We start from the raw sequence: 19,464 nt of genomic DNA, 5'->3' as shown, positions 1-19,464 counted from the left end.
TTCGCACTTTCGGAGCAGGGCTGCGAAAGGAGCCTGGCAGGTCCACCACCATTACCAGCATGCGTTTGAAGTTTCAAGTGGCAAGATAAGCAAGCAGCCCCAGTCTCTGTGCCTCTGTGCGAGCACTGCCATGGGCAGATGAGGCTGAGCAACAGCTTTCCAGGCTAGCCCCTTCTGGCTGCCAGCTATCTGCAGACGTTCGCACTTTCGGAGCAGGGCTGCGAAAGGAGCCTGGCTGGGACACCAACTTTCCCAGGCTACGTTTGAAGTTTGAGGTGGCAAGACAAGCAAGGACCCCCAGTCTCTGTGCCTCTGTGCGAGCACTGCCATGGGCAGATGAGGCTCAGCAACACCTTTACTTGCTAGCCCCTTCTGGCTGGCAGCTATCTGCAGACGTTCGCACTTTCGGAGCAGGGCTGCGAAAGGAGCCTGGCAGGGACACCAACTTTCCCAGGCTACGTTTGAAGTTTGAGGTGGCAAGACAAGCAAGCAGCCCCAGTCCCTGTGCCTCTGTGCGAGCAGTGCCATGAGCAGATGAGGCTGAGCAACAGCTTTCCAGGCTAGCCCCTTCTGCCTGCCAGCTATCTGCAGACGTTCGCACTTTCGGAGCAGGGCTGTGATAGGAGCCTGGCACGGACACCACCATTCCCAGCATGCGTTTGAAGTTTCAAGTGGCAAGATAAGTAAGCAGCCCCATTCTCTGTGCCTCTATGCGAACAGTGCCATGGGCAGATGAGGCTGAGCAACAGCCTTCCAGGCTAGCCCCTTCTGGCTGCCAGCTATCTGCAGACATTCGCATTTTCGGAGCAGGGCTGCGAAAGGAGCCTGGCTGGTACACCATCTTTCCCAGGCTACGTTTGAAGTTTGAGGTGGGAAGACAAGCAAGCAGCCCCATTCTCTGTGACTCTGTGTGAGCACTTCCATGGGCAGATGAGGCTGAGCAACAGCTTTCCAGGCTAGCCCCTTCTGGCTGCCAGCTATCTGCAGACGTTCGCACTTTCGGAGCAGGGCTGTGATAGGAGCCTGGCAGGGACACCACCATTCCCAGCATGCGTTTGAAGTTTCAAGTGGCAAGATAAGCAAGCAGCCCCATTCTCTGTGCCTCTATGCGAACAGTGCCATGGGCAGATGAGGCTGAGCAACAGCTTTCCAGGCTAGCCCCTTCTGCCTGCCAGCTATCTGCAGACGTTCGCACTTTCGGAGCAGGGCTGCGAAAGGAGCCTGGCTGGGACACCAACTTTCCCAGGCTACGTTTGAAGTTTGAGGTGGCAAGACAAGCAAGCAGCCCCATTCTCTGTGCCTCTGTGTGAGCAGTGCCATGGGCAGATGAGGCTGAGCAACAGCTTTCCAGGCTAGCCCCTTCTGGCTGCCAGCTATCTGCAGACGTTCGCACTTTCAGAGCAGGGCTGCGAAAGGAGCCTGGCAGGGACACCACCATTCCCAGCATGCGTTTGAAGTTTCAAGTGGCAAGATAAGCAAGCAGCCCCAGTCTCTGTGCCTCTGTGCGAGCACTGCCATGGGCAGATGAGGCTGAGCAACAGCTTTCCAGGCTAGCCCCTTCTGGCTGCCAGCTATCTGCAGACGTTCGCACTTTCGGAGCAGGGCTGCGAAAGGAGCCTGGCTGGGACACAAACTTTCCCAGGCTACGTTTGAAGTTTGAGGTGGCAAGACAAGCAAGCAGCCCCATTCTCTGTGCCTCTGTGCGAGCACTGCCATGGGCAGATGAGGCTGAGCAACAGCTTTCCAGGCTAGCCCCTTCTGGCTGCCAGCTATCTGCAGACGTTCGCACTTTCGGAGCAGGGCTGCGAAAGGAGCCTGGCTGGGACACCAACTTTCACAGGCTACGTTTGAAGTTTGAGGTGGCAAGACAAGCAAGCAGCCCCATTCTCTGTGCCTCTATGCGAACAGTGCCATGGGCAGATGAGGCTGAGCAACAGCTTTCCAGGCTAGCACCTTCTGGCTGCCAGCTATCTGCAGACATTCGCACTTTCGGAGCAGGGCTGCGAAAGGAGCCTGGCTGGGACACCAACTTTCCCAGGCTACGTTTGAAGTTTGAGGTGGCAAGACAAGCAAGCAGCCCCATTCTCTGTGCCTCTGTGCGAGCACTGCCATGGGCAGATGAGGCTGAGCAACAGCTTTCCAGGCTAGGCCCTTCTGGCTACCAGCTATCTGCAGACGTTCGCACTTTCGGAGCAGGGCTGTGATAGGAGCCTGGCAGGGACACCACCATTCCCAGCATGCGTTTGAAGTTTCAAGTGGCAAGATAAGCAAGCAGCCCCATTCTCTGTGCCTCTATGCGAACAGTGCCATGGGCAGATGAGGCTGAGCAACAGCTTTCCAGGCTAGCGCCTTCTGGCTGCCAGCTATCTGCAGACGTTCTCACTTTCGGAGCAGGGCTGCGAAAGGAGCCTGGCTGGGACACCAACTTTCCCAGGCTACGTTTGAGGTTTGAGGTGGCAAGACAAGCAAGCAGCCCCATTCTCTGTGCCTCTGTGTGAGCACTGCCATGGGCAGATGAGGCTGAGCAACAGCTTTCCAGGCTAGCCCCTTCTGCCTGCCAGCTATCTGCAGACGTTCGCACTTTCGGAGCTGGGCTGTGATAGGAGCCTGGCAGGGACACCACCATTCCCAGCATGCGTTTGAAGTTTCAAGTGGCAAGATAAGCAAGCAGCCCCATTCTCTGTGCCTCTATGCGAACAGTGCCATGGGCAGATGAGGCTGAGCAACAGCTTTCCAGGCTAGCCCCTTCTGGCTGCCAGCTATCTGCAGACGTTCGCACTTTCGGAGCAGGGCTGCGAAAGGAGCCTGGCTGGTACACCATCTTTCCCAGGCTACTTTTGAAGTTTGAGGTGTCAAGACAAGCAAGCAGCCCCATTCTCTGTGCCTCTGTGTGAGCACTTCCATGGGCAGATGAGGCTGAGCAACAGCTTTCCAGGCTAGCCCCTTCTGGCTGCCAGCTATCTGCAGACGTTCGCACTTTCGGAGCAGGGCTGTGATAGGAGCCTGGCAGGGACACCACCATTCCCAGCATGCGTTTGAAGTTTCAAGTGGCAAGATAAGCAAGCAGCCCCAGTCTCTGTGCCTCTATGCGAACAGTGCCATGGGCAGATGAGGCTGAGCAACAGCTTTCCAGGCTAGCACCTTCTGGCTGCCAGCTATCTGCAGACGTTCGCACTTTCGGAGCTGGGCTGTGATAGGAGCCTGGCAGGGACACCACCATTCCCAGCATGCGTTTCAAGTTTCAAGTGGCAAGATAAGCAAGCAGCCCCATTCTCTGTGCCTCTATGCGAACAGTGCCATGGGCAGATGAGGCTGAGCAACAGCTTTCAAGGCTAGCCCCTTCTGGCTGCCAGCTATCTGCAGACGTTCGCACTTTCGGAGCAGGGCTGTGATAGGAGCCTGGCAGGGACACCACCATTCCCAGTATGCATTTGAAGTTTCAAGTGACAAGATAAGCAATCAGCCCCATTCTCTGTGCCTCTATGCAAACAGTGCCATGGGCAGATGAGGCTGAGCAACAGCTTTCCAGGCTAGCCCCTTCTGGCTGCCAGCTATCTGCAGACATTCGCATTTTCGGAGCAGGGCTGCGAAAGGAGCCTGGCTGGTACACCATCTTTCCCAGGCTACGTTTGAAGTTTGAGGTGTCAAGACAAGCAAGCAGCCCAATTCTCTGTGCCTCTGTGTGAGCACTGCCATGGGCAGATGAGGCTGAGCAACAGCTTTCCAGGCTAGCCCCTTCTGGCTACCAGCTATCTGCAGACGTTCGCACTTTCGGAGCAGGGCTGTGATAGGAGCCTAGCAGGGACACCACCATTCCCAGCATGCGTTTGAAGTTTCAAGTGGCAAGATAAGCAAGCAGCCCCATTCTCTGTGCCTCTATGCGAACAGTGCCATGGGCAGATGAGGATGAGCAACAGCTTTCCAGGCTAGGCCCTTCTGGCTACCAGCTATCTGCAGACGTTCGCACTTTCGGAGCAGGGCTGTGATAGGAGCCTAGCAGGGACACCACCATTCCCAGCATGCGTTTGAAGTTTCAAGTGGCAAGATAAGCAAGCAGCCCCATTCTCTGTGCCTCTATGCGAACAGTGCCATGGGCAGATGAGGCTGAGCAACAGCTTTCCAGGCTAGCCCCTTCTGCCTGCCAGCTATCTGCAGACATTCGCATTTTGGGAGCAGGGCTGCGAAAGGAGCCTGGCTGGTACACCATCTTTCCCAGGCTACGTTTGAAGTTTCAAGTGGCAAGATAAGCAAGCAGCCCCATTCTCTGTGCCTCTGTGTGAGCACTGCCATGGGCAGATGAGGCTGAGCAACAGCTTTCCAGGCTAGCCCCTTCTGCCTGCCAGCTATCTGCAGACGTTCGCACTTTCGGAGCAGGGCTGCGAAAGGAGCCTGGCAGGTACACCACCATTCCCAGCATGCGTTTGAAGTTTCAAGTGGCAAGATAAGCAAGCAGCCCCAGTCTCTGTGCCTCTGTGCGAGCACTGCCATGGGCAGATGAGGCTGAGCAACAGCTTTCCAGGCTAGCCCCTTCTGGCTGCCAGCTATCTGCAGACGTTCGCACTTTCGGAGCAGGGCTGCGAAAGGAGCCTGGCTGGGACACCAACTTTCCCAGGATACGTTTGAAGTTTGAGGTGGCAAGACAAGCAAGGACCCCCAGTCTCTGTGCCTCTGTGCGAGCACTGCCATGGGCAGATGAGGCTGAGCAACAGCTTTCCAGGCTAGCCCCTTCTGGCTGCCAGCTATCTGCAGACGTTTGCACTTTCGGAGCAGGTCTGTGATAGGAGCCTGGCAGGGACACCAACTTTACCAGGCTACGTTTGAAGTTTGAGGTGGCAAGACAAGCAAGCAGCCCCAGTCCCTGTGCCTCTGTGCGAGCAGTGCCATGAGCAGATGAGGCTGAGCAACAGCTTTCCAGGCTAGCCCCTTCTGGCTGCCAGCTATCTGCAGACGTTCGCACTTTCGGAGCAGGGCTGTGATAGGAGCCTGGCAGGGACACCACCATTCCCAGCATGCGTTTGAAGTTTCAAGTGGCAAGATAAGTAAGCAGCCCCATTCTCTGTGCCTCTATGCGAACAGTGCCATGGGCAGATGAGGCTGAGCAACAGCTTTCCAGGCTAGCCCCTTCTGGCTGCCAGCTATCTGCAGACGTTCGCACTTTCGGAGCAGGGCTGTGATAGGAGCCTGGCAGGGACACCACCATTCCCAGCATGCATTTGAAGTTTCAAGTGGCAAGACAAGCAAGCAGCCCCAGTCCCTGTGCCTCTGTGCGAGCAGTGCCATGAGCAGATGAGGCTGAGCAACAGCTTTCCAGGCTAGCCCCTTCTGGCTGCCAGCTATCTGCAGACGTTCGCACTTTCGGAGCAGGGCTGCGAAAGGAGCCTGGCTGGGACACCAACTTTCCCAGTCTACGTTTGAAGTTTGAGGTGGCAAGACAAGCAAGCAGCCCCTAGTCTCTGGGTCTCTGTGCGAGCACTGCCATGGGCAGATGAGGCTGAGCAACAGCTTTCCAGGATACCCCCTTCTGGCTGCCAGCTATCTGCAGACGTTCGCACTTTCGGAGCAGGGCTGTGATAGGAGCCTGGCAGGGACACCACCATTCCCAGCATGCGTTTGAAGTTTCAAGTGGCAAGATAAGCAAGCAGCCCCATTCTCTGTGCCTCTATGCGAACAGTGCCATGGGCAGATGAGGCTGAGCAACAGCTTTCCAGGCTAGCCCCTTCTGGCTGCCAGCTATCTGCAGACGTTCGCACGTTCGGAGCAGGGCTGCGAAAGGAGCCTGGCTGGGACACCAACTTTCCCAGGCTACGTTTGAAGTTTAAGGTGGCAAGACAAGCAAGCAGCCCCATTCTCTGTGCCTCTATGCGAACAGTGCCATGGGCAGATGAGGCTGAGCAACAGCTTTCCAGGCTAGCACCTTCTGGCTGCCAGCTATCTGCAGACATTCGCACTTTCGGAGCAGGGCTGCGAAAGGAGCCTGGCTGGGACACCAACTTTCCCAGGCTACGTTTGAAGTTTGAGGTGGCAAGACAAGCAAGCAGCCCCATTCTCTGTGCCTCTGTGCGAGCACTGCCATGGGCAGATGAGGCTGAGCAACAGCTTTCCAGGCTAGCCCCTTCTGGCTGCCAGCTATCTGCAGACGTTCGCACTTTCGGAGCAGGGCTGGGAAAGGAGCCTGGCAGGGACACCACCATTCCCAGCATGCGTTTGAAGTTTGAGGTGGCAAGACAAGCAAGCAGCCCCATTCTCTGTGCCTCTGTGCGAGCACTGCCATGGGCAGATGAGGCTGAGCGACAGCTTTCCAGGCTAGCCCCTTCTGGCTGCCAGCTATCTGCAGACATTCGCACTTTCGGAGCAGGGCTGTGATAGGAGCCTGGCAGGGACACCACCATTCCCAGCATGCGTTTGAAGTTTCAAGTGGCAAGATAAGCAAGCAGCCCCATTCTCTGTGCCTCTGTGTGAGCACTGCCATGGGCAGATGAGGCTGAGCAACAGCTTTCCAGGCTAGCCCCTTCTGGCTGCCAGCTATCTGCAGACGTTCGCACTTTCGGAGCAGGGCTGTGATAGGAGCCTGGCAGGGACTCCACCATTCCCAGCATGCGTTTGAAGTTTCAAGTGGCAAGATAAGCAAGCAGCCCCATTCTCTGTGCCTCTATGCGAACAGTGCCATGGGCAGATGAGGCTGAGCAACAGCTTTCCAGGCTAGCCCCTTCTGGCTGCCAGCTATCTGCAGACGTTCGCATTTTCGGAGCAGGGCTGCGAAAGGAGCCTGGCTGGTACACCATCTTTCCCAGGCTACGTTTCAAGTTTGAGGTGGCAAGACAAGCAAGCAGCCCCAGTCTCTGTGCCTCTATGCGAACAGTGCCATGGGCAGATGAGGCTGAGCAACAGCTTTCCAGGCTAGCCCCTTCTGGCTGCCAGCTATCTGCAGACGTTCGCACTTTCGGAGCTGGGCTGTGATAGGAGCCTGGCAGGGACACCACCATTCCCAGCATGCGTTTCAAGTTTCAAGTGGCAAGATAAGCAAGCAGCCCCAGTCTCTGTGCCTCTATGCGAACAGTGCCATGGGCAGATGAGGCTGAGCAACAGCTTTCCAGGCTAGCCCCTTCTGGCTGCCAGCTATCTGCAGACGTTCGCACTTTCGGAGCAGGGCTGTGATAGGAGCCTGGCAGGGACACCACCATTCCCAGCATGCGTTTGAAGTTTCAAGTGGCAAGATAAGCAAGCAGCCCCATTCTCTGTGCCTCTATGCAAACAGTGCCATGGGCAGATGAGGCTGAGCAACAGCTTTCCAGGCTAGCACCTTCTGGCTGCCAGCTATCTGCAGACGTTCGCACTTTCGGAGCTGGGCTGTGATAGGAGCCTGGCAGGGACACCACCATTCCCAGCATGCGTTTCAAGTTTCAAGTGGCAAGATAAGCAAGCAGCCCCAGTCTCTGTGCCTCTATGCGAACAGTGCCATGGGCAGATGAGGCTGAGCAACAGCTTTCCAGGCTAGCCCCTTCTGGCTGCCAGCTATCTGCAGACGTTCGCACTTTCGGAGCAGGGCTGTGATAGGAGCCTGGTAGGGACACCACCATTCCCAGCATGCATTTGAAGTTTCAAGTGGCAAGATAAGCAAGCAGCCCCATTCTCTGTGCCTCTATGCAAACAGTGCCATGGGCAGATGAGGCTGAGCAACAGCTTTCCAGGCTAGCCCCTTCTGGCTGCCAGCTATCTGCAGACGTTCGCACTTTCGGAGCAGGGCTGTGATAGGAGCCTGGCAGGGACACCACCATTCCCAGCATGCGTTTGAAGTTTCAAGTGGCAAGATAAGCAAGCAGCCCCAGTCTCTGTGCCTCTATGCGAACAGTGCCATGGGCAGATGAGGCTGAGCAACAGCTTTCCAGGCTAGCACCTTCTGGCTGCCAGCTATCTGCAGACGTTCGCACTTTCGGAGCTGGGCTGTGATAGGAGCCTGGCAGGGACACCACCATTCCCAGCATGCGTTTGAAGTTTCAAGTGGCAAGATAAGCAAGCAGCCCCATTCTCTGTGCCTCTATGCGAACAGTGCCATGGGCAGATGAGGCTGAGCAACAGCTTTCCAGGCTAGCCCCTTCTGGCTGCCAGCTATCTGCAGACGTTCGCACTTTCGGAGCAGGGCTGTGATAGGAGCCTGGCAGGGACACCACCATTCCCAGCATGCATTTGAAGTTTCAAGTGGCAAGATAAGCAAGCAGCCCCATTCTCTGTGCCTCTATGCAAACAGTGCCATGGGCAGATGAGGCTGAGCAACAGCTTTCCAGGCTAGCCCCTTCTGGCTGCCAGCTATCTGCAGACATTCGCATTTTCGGAGCAGGGCTGCGAAAGGAGCCTGGCTGGGACACCAACTTTCCCAGGCTACGTTTGAAGTTTGAGGTGGCAAGACAAGCAAGCAGCCCAATTCTCTGTGCCTCTGTGTGAGCACTGCCATGGGCAGATGAGGCTGAGCAACAGCTTTCCAGGCTAGGCCCTTCTGGCTACCAGCTATCTGCAGACGTTCGCACTTTCGGAGCAGGGCTGTGATAGGAGCCTGGCAGAGACACCACCATTCCCAGCATGCGTTTGAAGTTTCAAGGGGCAAGATAAGCAAGCAGCCCCATTCTCTGTGCCTCTATGCGAACAGTGCCATGGGCAGATGAGGCTGAGCAACAGCTTTCCAGGCTAGCCCCTTCTGGCTGCCAGCTATCTGCAGACGTTCGCACTTTCGGAGCTGGGCTGTGATAGGAGCCTGGCAGGGACACCACCATTCCCAGCATGCGTTTCAAGTTTCAAGTGGCAAGATAAGCAAGCAGCCCCATTCTCTGTGCCTCTATGCGAACAGTGCCATGGGCAGATGAGGCTGAGCAACAGCTTTCCAGGCTAGCCCCTTCTGGCTGGCAGCTATCTGCAGACGTTCTCACTTTCGGAGCAGGGCTGCGAAAGGAGCCTGGCAGGTACACCATCTTTCCCAGGCTACGTTTGAAGTTTGAGGTGGCAAGACAAGCAAGCAGCCCCATTCTCTGTGCCTCTGTGCGAGCAGTGCCATGGGCAGATGAGGCTGAGCAACAGCTTTCCAGGCTAGCCCCTTCTGGCTGCCAGCTATCTGCAGACGTTCGCACTTTCGGAGCAGGGCTGTGATAGGAGCCTGGCAGGGACACCAACATTCCCAGCATGCGTTTGAAGTTTCAAGTGGCAAGATAAGCAAGCAGCCCCATTCTCTGTGCCTCTATGCGAACAGTGCCATGGGCAGATGAGGCTGAGCAACAGCTTTCCAGGCTAGCACCTTCTGGCTGCCAGCTATCTGCAGACGTTCGCACTTTCGGAGCACGGCTGTGAAAGGAGCCTGGCTGGGACACCAACTTTCCCAGGCTACGTTTGAAGTTTGAGGTGGCAAGACAAGCAAGCAGCCCCATTCTCTGTGCCTCTGTGCGAGCAGTGCCATGGGCAGATGAGGCTGAGCAACAGCTTTCCAGACTAGCCCCTTCTGGCTGCCAGCTATCTGCAGACGTTCGCACTTTCAAGAGCAGGGCTGTGATAGGAACCTGGCAGGGACACCACCATTCCCAGCATGCGTTTGAAGTTTCAAGTGGCAAGATAAGCAAGCAGCCCCATTCTCTGTGCCTCTGTGCGAACAGTGCCATGGGCAGATGAGGCTGAGCAACAGCTTTCCAGGCTAGCCCCTTCTGGCTGCCAGCTATCTGCAGACGTTCGCATTTCAAGAGCAGGTCTGCGAAAGGAGCCTGGCAGGGACACCACCATTCCCAGCATGCCTTTGAAGTTTCAAGTTGCAAGACAAGCAAGCAGCCCCATTCTCTGTGCCTCTGTGCGAACAGTGCCATGGGCAGATGAGGCTGAGCAACAGCTTTCCAGGCTAGCCCCTTCTGGCTGCCAGCTATCTGCAGACGTTCGCACTTTCGGAGCAGGGCTGCGAAAGGAGCCTGGCTGGGACACCAACTTTCCCAGGCTACGTTTGAAGTTTGAGGTGGCAAGACAAGCAAGCAGCCCCATTCTCTGTGCCTCTGTGCGAGCACTGCCATGGGCAGATGAGGCTGAGCAACAGCTTTCCAGGCTAGCGCCTTCTGGCTGCCAGCTATCTGCAGACGTGCGCACTTTCGGAGCAGGGCTGCGAAAGGAGCCTGGCAGGGACACCAACTTTCCCAGGCTACGTTTGAAGTTTGAGGTGGCAAGACAAGCAAGCAGCCCCATTCTCTGTGCCTCTGTGCGAGCACTGCCATGGGCAGATGAGGCTGAGCAACAGCTTTCCAGGCTAGCCCCTTCTGCCTGCCAGCTATCTGCAGACGTTCGCACTTTCGGAGCAGGGCTGCGAAAGGAGCCTGGCAGGGACACCAACTTTCCCAGGCTACGTTTGAAGTTTGAGGTGGCAAGATAAGCAAGCAGCCCCATTCTCTGTGCCTCTATGCGAACAGTGCCATGGGCAGATGAGGCTGAGCAATAGCTTTCCAGGCTAGCCCCTTCTGGCTGCCAGCTATCTGCAGACGTTCGCATTTCAAGAGCAGGGTTGCGAAATGAGCCTAGCAGGTACACCATCTTTCCCAGGCTACGTTTGAAGTTTGAGGTGGCAAGACAAGCAAGCAGCCCCATTCTCTGTGTCTCTCTGCGAGCAGTACCATGGGCAGATGAGGCTGAGCAACAGCTTTCCAGGCTAGCACCTTCTGGCTGCCAGCTATCTGCAGACGTTCGCACTTTCGGAGCAGGGCTGCGAAAGGAGCCTGGCTGGGACACCAACTTTCCCAGGCTACATTTGAAGTTTGAGGTGGCAAGACAAGCAAGCAGCCCCATTCTCTGTGCCTCTGTGCGAGCACTGCCATGGGCAGATGAGGCTGAGCAACAGCTTTCCAGGCTAGCCCCTTCTGGCTGCCAGCTATCTGCAGACGTTCGCACTTTCGGAGCAGGGCTGCGAAAGGAGCCTGGCAGGGACACCAACTTTCCCAGGCTACGTTTGAAGTTTGAGGTGGCAAGACAAGCAAGCAGCCCCATTCTCTGTGCCTCTGTGCGAGCAGTGCCATGGGCAGATGAGGCTGAGCAACAGCTTTCCAGGCTAGCCCCTTCTGACTGCCAGCTATCTGCAGACGTTCGCACTTTCGGAGCAAGGCTGTGAAAGGAGCCTGGCTGGGACACCATCTTTCCCAGCATGCGTTTGAAGTTTCAAGTGGCAAGATAAGCAAGCAGCCCCATTCTCTGTGCCTCTATGCGAACAGTGCCATGGGCAGATGAGGCTGAGCAATAGCTTTCCAGGCTAGCACCTTCTGGCTGCCAGCTATCTGCAGACGTTCGCATTTCAAGAGCAGGGTTGCGAAAGGAGCCTAGCAGGTACACCATCTTTCCCAGGCTACGTTTGAAGTTTGAGGTGGCAAGACAAGCAAGGAGCTCCATTCTCTGTGCGAGCAGTGCCATGGGCAGATGAGGCTGAGCAACAGCTTTCCAGGCTAGCCCCTTCTGGCTGCCAGCTATCTGCAGACGTTCGCACTTTCGGAGCAGGGCTGTGATAGGAGCATGGCAGGGTCACCGACATTCCCAGCATGCGTTTGAAGTTTCAAGTGGCAAGATAAGCAAGCAGCCCCATTGTCTGTGCCTCTATGCGAACAGTGCCATGGGCAGATGAGGCTGAGCAACAGCTTTCCAGGCTAGCGCCTTGTGGCTGCCAGCTATCTGCAGACGTTCGCACTTTCGGAGCAGGGCTGCGAAAGGAGCCTGGCTGGGACACCAACTTTCCCAGGCTACGTTTGAAGTTTGAGGTGGCAAGACAAGCAAGCAGCCCCATTCTCTGTGCCTCTGTGCGAGCACTGCCATGGGCAGATGAGGCTGAGCAACAGCTTTCCAGGATAGCCCCTTCTGGCTGCCAGCTATCTGCAGACGTTCGCACTTTCGGAGCAGGGCTGTGATAGGAGCCTGGCAGGGTCACCAACTTTCCCAGCATGCGTTTGAAGTTTGAGGTGGCAAAACAAGCAAGGAGCCCCATTCTCTGTGCCTCTATGCGAGCACTGCCATGGGCAGATGAGGCTGAGCAACAGCTTTCCAGGCTAGCACCTTCTGGCTGCCAGCTATCTGCAGACGTTCGCACTTTCGGAGCAGGGCTGCGAAAGGAGCCTGGCTGAGACACCAACTTTCCAGGCTACGTTTGAAGTTTGAGGTGGCAAGACAAGCAAGCAGCCCCATTCTCTGTGCCTCTGTGCGAGCACTGCCATGGGCAGATGAGGCTGAGCAACAGCTTTCCAGGCTAGCCCCTTCTGGCTGCCAGCTATCTGCAGACGTTCGCACTTTCGGAGCAGGGCTGCGAAAGGAGCCTGGCTGGGACACCAACTTTCCCAGGCTACGTTTGAAGTTTGAGGTGGCAAGACAAGCAAGCAGCCCCATTCTCTGTGCCTCTGTGCGAGCAGTGCCATGGGCAGATGAGGCTGAGCAACAGCTTTCCAGGCTAGCCCCTTCTGGCTGCCAGCTATCTGCAGACGTTCGCACTTTCGGAGCAAGGCTGTGATAGGAGCCTGGCTGGGACACCATCTTTCCCAGCATGCGTTTGAAGTTTCAAGTGGCAAGATAAGCAAGCAGCCCCATTCTCTGTGCCTCTATGCGAACAGTGCCATGGGCAGATGAGGCTGAGCAATAGCTTTCCAGGCTAGCACCTTCTGGCTGCCAGCTATCTGCAGACGTTCGCATTTCAAGAGCAGGGTTGCGAAAGGAGCCTAGCAGGTACACCATCTTTCCCAGGCTACGTTTGAAGTTTGAGGTGGCAAGACAAGCAAGGAGCCCCATTCTCTGTGCGAGCAGTGCCATGGGCAGATGAGGCTGAGCAACAGCTTTCCAGGCTAGCCCCTTCTGGCTGCCAGCTATCTGCAGACGTTCGCACTTTCGGAGCAGGGCTGTGATAGGAGCCTGGCAGGGTCACCAACATTCCCAGCATGCGTTTAAAGTTTCAAGTGGCAAGATAAGCAAGCAGCCCCATTCTCTGTGCCTCTATGCAAACAGTGCCATGGGCAGATGAGGCTGAGCAACAGCTTTCCAGGCTAGCGCCTTCTGGCTGCCAGCTATCTGCAGACGTTCGCACTTTCGGAGCACGGCTGCGAAAGGAGCCTGGCTGGGACACCAACTTTCCCAGGCTACGTTTGAAGTTTGAGGTGGCAAGACAAGCAAGCAGCCCCATTCTCTGTGCCTCTGTGCGAGCACTGCCATGGGCAGATGAGGCTGAGCAACAGCTTTCCAGGATAGCACCTTGTGGCTGCCAGCTATCTGCAGACGTTCGCACTTTCGGAGCAAGGCTGTGATAGGAGCATGGCAGGGACACCACCATTCCCAGCATGCTTTTGAAGTTTCAAGTGGCAAGATAAGCAAGCAGCCCCATTCTCTGTGCCTCTTTGCGAACAGTGCCATGGGCAGATGAGGCTGAGCAACAGCTTTCCAGGCTAGCCCCTTCTGGCTGCCAGCTATCTGCAGACGTTCGCACTTTCGGAGCAGGGCTGCGAAAGGAGCCTGGCTGGGACACCAACTTTCCCAGCATGCGTTTGAAGTTTGAGGTGGCAAGACAAGCAAGCAGCCCCATTCTCTGTGCCTCTATGCGAGCACTGCCATGGGCAGATGAGGCTGAGCAACAGCTTTCCAGGATAGCCCCTTCTGGCTGCCAGCTATCTGCAGACGTTCGCACTTTCGGAGCAGGGCTGTGATAGGAGCCTGGCAGGGTCACCACCATTCCCAGCATGCCTTTGAAGTTTGAGGTGGCAAAACAAGCAAGGAGCCCCATTCTCTGTGCCTCTATGCGAGCACTGCCATGGGCAGATGAGGCTGAGCAACAGCTTTCCAGGCTAGCCCCTTCTGGCTGCCAGCTATCTGCAGACGTTCGCACTTTCGGAGCAGGGCTGCGAAAGGAGCCTGGCTGGGACACCAACTTTCCCAGGCTACGTTTGAAGTTTGAGGTGGCAAGACAAGCAAGCAGCCCCATTCTCTGTGCCTCTGTGCGAGCAGTGCCATGGGCAGATGAGGCTGAGCAATAGCTTTCCAGCCTAGCACCTTCTGGCTGCCAGCTATCTGCAGACGTTCGCACTTTCGGAGCAGGGCTGTGATAGAAGCCTAGCAGGGACACCACCATTCCCAGCATGCGTTTAAAGTTTCAAGTGGCAAGATAAGCAAGCAGCCCCATTCTCTGTGCCTCTATGCGAACAGTGCCATGGGCAGATGAGGCTGAGCAACAGCTTTCCAGGCTAGCACCTTCTGGCTGCCAGCTATCTGCAGACGTTCGCACTTTCGGAGCACGGCTGTGAAAGGAGCCTGGCTGGGACACCAACTTTCCCAGGCTACGTTTGAAGTTTGAGGTGGCAAGACAAGCAAGCAGCCCCATTCTCTGTGCCTCTGTGCGAGCACAGCCATGGGCAGATGAGGCTGAGCAACAGCTTTCCAGACTAGCCCCTTCTGGCTGCCAGCTATCTGCAGACGTTCGCATTTCAAGAGCAGGTCTGCGAAAGGAGCCTGGCAGGGACACCACCATTCCCAGCATGCCTTTGAAGTTTCAAGTTGCAAGACAAGCAAGCAGCCCCATTCTCTGTGCCTCTGTGCGAACAGTGCCATGGGCAGATGAGGCTGAGCAACAGCTTTCCAGGCTAGCCCCTTCTGGCTGCCAGCTATCTGCAGACGTTCGCACTTTCGGAGCAGGGCTGTGATAGGAGCCTGGCAGGGACACCAACTTTCACAGGCTACGTTTGAAGTTTGAGGTGGCAAGACAAGCAAGCAGCCCCATTCTCTGTGCCTCTGTGCGAGCACTGCCATGGGCAGATGAGGCTGAGCAACAGCTTTCCAGGATAGCCCCTTCTGGCTGCCAGCTATCTGCAGACGTTCGCACTTTCGGAGCAGGGCTGTGATAGGAGCCTGGCAGGAACACCACCATTCCCAGCATGCGTTTGAAGTTTCAAGTGGCAAGATAAGCAAGCAGCCCCATTCTCTGTGCCTCTATGCGAACAGTGCCATGGGCAGATGAGGCTGAGCAACAGCTTTCCAGGATAGCACCTTCTGGCTGCCAGCTATCTGCAGACGTTCGCACTTTCGGAGCAGGGCTGCGAAAGGAGCCTGGCAGGGACACCAAATTTCCCAGGCTACGTTTGAAGTTTGAGGTGGCAAGACAAGCAAGCAGCCCCATTCTCTGTGCCTCTGTGCGAGCAGTGCCATGGGCAGATGAGGCTGAGCAACAGCTTTCCAGGCTAGCCCCTTCTGGCTGCCAGCTATCTGCAGACGTTCGCACTTTTGGAGCAGGGCTGTGATAGGAGCCTGGCAGGGTCACCAACATTCCCAGCATGCGTTTGAAGGTTCAAGTGGCAAGATAAGCAAGCAGCCCCATTCTCTGTGCCTCTATGCGAACAGTGCCATGGGCAGATGAGGCTGAGCAACAGCTTTCCAGGCTAGCACCTTCTGGCTGCCAGCTATCTGCAGACGTTCGCATTTCAAGAGCAGGGTTGCGAAAGGAGCCTAGCAGGTACACCATCATTCCCAGGCTACGTTTGAAGTTTGAGGTGGCAAGACAAGCAAGCAGCCCCATTCTGGTGCGAGCAGTGCCATGGGCAGATGAGGCTGAGAAACAGCTTTCCAGGCTAGCACCTTCTGGCTGCCAGCTATCTGCAGACGTTCGCACTTTCGGAGCAGGGCTGCGAAACGAGCCTGGCAGGTACACCATCTTTCCCAGGCTACGTTTGAAGTTTGAGGTGGCAAGACAAGCAAGCAGCCCCATTCTCTGTGCCTCTATGCGAACAGTGCCATGGGCAGATGAGGCTGAGCAACAGCTTTCCAGGCTAGCCCCTTCTGGCTGCCAGCTATCTGCAGACGTTCGCACTTTCGGAGCAGAGCTGTGATAGGAACCTGGCAGGGACACCACCATTCCCAGCATGCGTTTGAAGTTTCAAGGGGCAAGATAAGCAAGCAGCCCCATTCTCTGTGCCTCTTTGCGAACAGTGCCATGGGCAGATGAGGCTGAGCAACAGCTTTCCAGGCTAGCCCCTTCTGGCTGCCAGCTATCTGCAGACGTTCGCATTTCAAGAGCAGGGCTGCGAAAGGAGCCTGGCTGGGACACCAACTTTCCCAGGCTACGTTTGAAGTTTGAGGTGGCAAGACAAGCAAGCAGCCCCATTCTCTGTGCCTCTGTGCGAGCACTGCCATGGGCAGATGAGGCTGAGCAACAGCTTTCCAGGATAGCACCTTCTGGCTGCCAGCTATCTGCAGACGTTTGCACTTTCGGAGCAGGGCTGTGATAGGAGCCTGGCAGGAACACCACCATTCCCAGCATGCGTTTGAAGTTTCAAGTGGCAAGATAAGCAAGCAGCCCCATTCTCTGTGCCTCTATGCGAACAGTGCCATGGGCAGATGAGGCTGAGCAACAGCTTTCCAGGCTAGCCCCTTCTGGCTGCCAGCTATCTGCAGACGTTCGCATTTCAAGAGCAGGTCTGCGAAACGAGCCTGGCAGGGACACCACCATTCCCAGCATGCCTTTGAAGTTTCAAGTTGCAAGACAAGCAAGCAGCCCCATTCTCTGTGCCTCTGTGCGAACAGTGCCATGGGCAGATGAGGCTGAGCAACAGCTTTCCAGGCTAGCCCCTTCTGGCTGCCAGCTATCTGCAGACGTTCGCACTTTCGGAGCAGGGCTTCGAAAGGAGCCTGGCTGGGACACCAACTTTCCGAGGCTACGTTTGAAGTTTGAGGTGGCAAGACAAGCAAGCAGCCCCATTCTCTGTGCCTCTGTGCGAGCACTGCCATGGGCAGATGAGGCTGAGCAACAGCTTTCCAGGCTAGCACCTTCTGGCTGCCAGCTATCTGCAGACGTTCGCATTTCAAGAGCAGGGTTGCGAAAGGAGCCTAGCAGGTACACCATCATTCCCAGGCTACGTTTGAAGTTTGAGGTGGCAAGACAAGCAAGCAGCCCCATTCTGGTGCGAGCAGTGCCATGGGCAGATGAGGCTGAGAAACAGCTTTCCAGGCTAGCACCTTCTGGCTGCCAGCTATCTGCAGACGTTCGCACTTTCGGAGCAGGGCTGCGAAAGGAGCCTGGCAGGTACACCATCTTTCCCAGGCTACGTTTGAAGTTTGAGGTGGCAAGACAAGCAAGCAGCCCCATTCTCTGTGCCTCTATGCGAACAGTGCCATGGGCAGATGAGGCTGAGCAACAGCTTTCCAGGCTAGCCCCTTCTGGCTGCCAGCTATCTGCAGACGTTCGCACTTTCGGAGCAGGGCTGTGATAGGAGCCTGGCAGGGTCACCAACATTCCCAGCATGCGTTTGAAGTTTCAAGTGGCAAGATAAGCAAGCAGCCCCATTCTCTGTGCCTCTGTGCGAGCAGTGCCATGGGCAGATGAGGCTGAGCAACAGCTTTCCAGGCTAGCACCTTCTGGCTGCCAGCTATCTGCAGACGTTCGCACTTTCGGAGCACGGCTGTGAAAGGAGCCTGGCTGGGACACCAACTTTCCCAGGCTACGTTTGAAGTTTGAGGTGGCAAGACAAGCAAGCAGCCCCATTCTCTGTGCCTCTGTGCGAGCACTGCCATGGGCAGATGAGGCTGAGCAACAGCTTTCCAGGATAGCACCTTGTGGCTGCCAGCTATCTGCAGACGTTCGCACTTTCAAGAGCAGGGCTGTGATAGGAACCTTGCAGGGACACCACCATTCCCAGCATGCGTTTGAAGTTTCAAGTGGCAAGATAAGCAAGCAGCCCCATTCTCTGTGCCTCTTTGCGAACAGTGCCATGGGCAGATGAGGCTGAGCAACAGCTTTCCAGGATAGCACCTTGTGGCTGCCAGCTATCTGCAGACGTTCGCACTTTCGGAGCAAGGCTGTGATAGGAGCATGGCAGGGACACCACCATTCCCAGCATGCTTTTGAAGTTTCAAGTGGCAAGATAAGCAAGCAGCCCCATTCTCTGTGCCTCTTTGCGAACAGTGCCATGGGCAGATGAGGCTGAGCAACAGCTTTCCAGGCTAGCCCCTTCTGGCTGCCAGCTATCTGCAGACGTTCGCACTTTCGGAGCAGGGCTGCGAAAGGAGCCTGGCTGGGACACCAACTTTCCCAGGCTACGTTTGAAGTTTGAGGTGGCAAGACAAGCAAGCAGCCCCATTCTCTGTGCCTCTGTGCGAGCACTGCCATGGGCAGATGAGGCTGAGCAACAGCTTTCCAGGATAGCCCCTTCTGGCTGCCAGCTATCTGCAGACGTTCGCACTTTCGGAGCAGGGCTGTGATAGGAGCCTGGCAGGGTCACCACCATTCCCAGCATGCCTTTGAAGTTTGAGGTGGCAAAACAAGCAAGGAGCCCCATTCTCTGTGCCTCTATGCGAGCACTGCCATGGGCAGATGAGGCTGAGCAACAGCTTTCCAGGCTAGCCCCTTCTGGCTGCCAGCTATCTGCAGACGTTCGCACTTTCGGAGCAGGGCTGCGAAAGGAGCCTGGCTGGGACACCAACTTTCCCAGGCTACGTTTGAAGTTTGAGGTGGCAAGACAAGCAAGCAGCCCCATTCTCTGTGCCTCTGTGCGAGCACTGCCATGGGCAGATGAGGCTGAGCAATAGCTTTCCAGGCTAGCCCCTTCTGACTGCCAGCTATCTGCAGACGTTCGCATTTCAAGAGCAGGGTTGCGAAAGGAGCCTAGCAGGTACACCGTCTTTCCCAGGCTACGTTTGAAGTTTGAGGTGGCAAGACAAGCAAGGAGCCCCATTCTCTGTGCGAGCAGTGCCATGGGCAGATGAGGCTGAGCAACAGCTTTCCAGGCTAGCCCCTTCTGGCTGCCAGCTATCTGCAGACGTTCGCACTTTCGGAGCACGGCTGCGAAAGGAGCCTGGCAGGTACACCATCTTTCCCAGGCTACGTTTGAAGTTTGAGGTGGCAAGACAAGCAAGCAGCCCCATTCTCTGTGCCTCTGTGCGAGCAGTGCCATGGGCAGATGAGGCTGAGCAACAGCTTTCCAGGCTAGCACCTTCTGGCTGCCAGCTATCTGCAGACGTTCGCACTTTCGGAGCAGGGCTGTGATAGGAGCCTGGCAGGGACACCAACATTCCCAGCATGCCTTTGAAGTTTCAAGTGGCAAGATAAGCAAGCAGCCCCATTCTCTGTGCCTCTATGCGAACAGTGCCATGGGCAGATGAGGCTGAGCAACAGCTTTCCAGGCTAGCACCTTCTGGCTGCCAGCTATCTGCAGACGTTCGCACTTTCGGAGCACGGCTGTGAAAGGAGCCTGGCTGGGACACCAACTTTCCCAGGCTACGTTTGAAGTTTGAGGTGGCAAGACAAGCAAGCAGCCCCATTCTCTGTGCCTCTGTGCGAGCAGTGCCATGGGCAGATGAGGCTGAGCAACAGCTTTCCAGACTAGCCCCTTCTGGCTGCCAGCTATCTGCAGACGTTCGCACTTTCAAGAGCAGGGCTGTGATAGGAACCTGGCAGGGACACCACCATTCCCAGCATGCGTTTGAAGTTTCAAGTTTCAAGATAAGCAAGCAGCC

This window comes from Opisthocomus hoazin, chromosome 34 (genome assembly GCF_030867145.1).
Source record: "Opisthocomus hoazin isolate bOpiHoa1 chromosome 34, bOpiHoa1.hap1, whole genome shotgun sequence".
Lineage (NCBI taxonomy): Eukaryota > Metazoa > Chordata > Aves > Opisthocomiformes > Opisthocomidae > Opisthocomus > Opisthocomus hoazin.
This window is presented reverse-complemented; position numbering follows the sequence as displayed.